A 3,261-nucleotide genomic window follows, 5' to 3' on the forward strand; every position below is an offset into this window, starting at 1 on the left:
TCTTAATGCTTACTATAGCTGATATTCAGTGGGGTGTTTAAATACAGTGCACCCTTGATAGTAGCACCTATTTGAGTGTGGAAATGGGGCCGCTTCCTATGAGAATTGAGGCGAATTCTCTAGAGCACTCAAAGAAACTGGGAAAGTTCACAGCCGAAATGAACACAACCGCGAGAACTCAATGACTGTTCTAGAAATCATGTGTGTGTTCCATTGTCTCAGTTTGTAACTATAATTGTAGAGTTCAAGACATAGTTCACTCTACAGTTAGTAAGCTCGATAGAATATACAAAGCCAAGGTTCAAGTCGATAGACACCTAAGCCTGCATGATTTCTACCGTACTCCAGAGTAATATTTTCATTTATCTTATTTCTTTCATGTGGGGGACTGTTATATATTTATGGTATAAATATAAAATATGAAAAAAATAATCAAATTAGATAAAGTGCCAAAGTGGTGGGAAATGTGACATTTGTGTGGGACGTCAGGGGTTCGAATCACTCCCCACGTAAATATTAAAATGTCTTGATTTGGGCCTTGGCCTTATTTTTTTCTTCATTATTTAATGGGTAAAACTAGCCAGTATTTTATGACTGTTTGTTTTTGTAACAACCCACTAACTGCCATTAAAACACCCACTACTCAGTCATTAAAATTCTGCATTAACATGGTGAAGACTGTTACTACCATCTTGCCTATATAAACCCATATCTTACTTTGGGAAAAGACACACAAAAAGAAAATAGAATCAATCACTCTTTTCATATTGTGAATTTCTTATATTCGGGTTTTTATACCTATTCTGGAGTACAATTGAGAATTCTAGAAAAATCATTCGTGATTGCTGCATAAATGGTTTACGATCGTTGTATCCTGGGAGTGATTGTCCACGGAGGTCACAGCAATTATTGACGGGCAATTTCACTTTAGGACATCGTGCTGTCACGAGACTCGATCGGACGATAAGTTTTATATTTCTGCATTATATTGTTCTGATCACTGCTGCAACTAATTATTTTTCCAACATCGGTTTCTAGTGTTTTAGAATGTCTCTAATGTGTGATGGATACTAAAAATTCATCGTGTACTATTGTTCAAAATTCTTTTATAATTATTGCGATGATAATTAATTCTTATAGTTATATAATAGAGAAGAAAAGACATGAGTACAAAAGGGATTACATTACATTTTGGAGGCAGTAGTAAGCACTTCTCCAAGCCTGGATTGGGCTTAAATTCACATTTGCCATGGGCCATGTTTTGTCTGCACGAACCATATCTTTCAAGTCAGTTAAAAGCAACGGCAAGATAAACATTCACCGGTCAAGTCTAGCATATCAAAATACAACTCGATGGAAATTCTACTTCTTTCAAGTTAAGGATAGACCACACATGCTCTCAAGTACAAAAATAATAATCCACATATAGTAGCTTAATCTACTTATTTTAATAGGTTTGATCTTTTAAGAAGAAAACCCACCGCCTGATATATTCATAGCCCAAAATTTAGATATACGATATGCATGATACTCAATATAAGTAATTTGATTTCAAGATTAGCCTTTTTCATACGAGCGAACATCTTATGATAAGATGCTAAGGGTAAAATTCCATGTCATATGAAAATAATAGACATATAAGGACTTAGACATCTCTTGTTAACAACGATAGAATCTCGAAGCTCAACATTCACTCTACAACATGCTGCAAAACTAGTACTCTACAAGACTACAACCCAAAAAATAATAGCAACAGATATACCGTTATTTTCAGATACTTGATCATCTAATGTTATGAACAAAAATAGGAGAAGGAAATTACTCTCTGCTTTGGCACAAGAAAGAAGAATGCAAAAACTCAGGATTTGCAAGAGGAAGCCGAAGCCACTGCCAAAACTCCGTATCTGTTTCTCCATTGCTTCAAGTCGTTAAACCAAGCAAGCTATAGAGTCATTATATAGTATAAGAGAAGCAATGTAACTGCCAGGTACAAGAATAATACCTTGCACAAAACCTATAAATTAATCTTAAAGTACGTATTCGTGGGATATTCTAAGATTGCATAGAAAATTGACATGAACTAGGACTATGTGATGAAAGAAATGAAATAACAAAGCTGTCTTTGTTGTTTTGTGGCTTGAGAGAAGAAACAATGATTTTGCAAGAAAACATGATTAGATGAAACCAATGTGACAAATATTTATGTTGTTGGCTGTCTTTACATATTTTAGTATGCATGACAAGTAAATTACAAAGTTTCATAACAATATTATAGAATATATATTAGAGTATGCTCGATGTTAACATCAGCAATTCTTTCTGTCAAGTCGACGTGTTGATAAATATAAAAATGCCAACTCAACATTCTTAATTTTGATGACGAACAAAAGGGAAGTTACTGAAAACACGATTCATCAAATTGAAATGATATAATAACCTTGCAGTAAATTAATTCGATTCAAGAATTTGTTAGTTCAAAGGTTGAATTTCATGACATTTGTGGTCGAACCATTTCTTTTTCCATTTTTATTTGGCCATCAGAAGTTAATAAATTACAACAAAACTATTTTAATTATGCAAATTCAAGAGTCAAATTTATACCCTTTTTTATTTATTTATTTTTTATTTTCATGAGATGTTAGGATGCATTTGGTTTTCGCCTTTTGGAATTCAGTTTTTCAAAACATCCAAAACTTGTTTAATCTAATATTTTCAAAATTTTTGAAAATAAGGTTAAATTTATAACATAAAAATTCAAAAATGCATTTTTGATGATTTGAGAGTTTTCAGAGTCACTCAAACCATGGGAAATTATTTATTTATATAAATTTTAAAAATTAAAATTTTTGAAAAGTAAAACTAAAAATTTTAAAAAAACAGAAAAATAAAAATAAAAATAAAAATAAAATTTAAAATTCTAAAAAGTTAAGATATAAAACCCTAAAAATAAAATTCTAGAAAAATGAAGATTAAAAAAAATAAAAATAGTTAAAAATCTTAATGATTTTTAAATAAAATTCTAAAAGAATATACTTAAATGAACACCAATAAATTTTATTATCAAGATAAGGTTGCAAAAAGGTATAGATTTCATTTGCCATGTATCATATCGAAATGGGTTGTTACATTCACACAATATTTTTCATAAATACATCTAGGCCTGTATATGGTTGGGATTGGGTTGGTTTTGAACTTATCTCAAGACCGAAATCAATTTAATAAATTTGGTTAAAATTTCAACTTATATCGATCTTAACTAAC

Source organism: Olea europaea, chromosome 11 (genome assembly GCF_002742605.1).
Source record: "Olea europaea var. sylvestris chromosome 11, O_europaea_v1, whole genome shotgun sequence".
Classification (NCBI taxonomy): Eukaryota; Viridiplantae; Streptophyta; class Magnoliopsida; order Lamiales; family Oleaceae; genus Olea; species Olea europaea.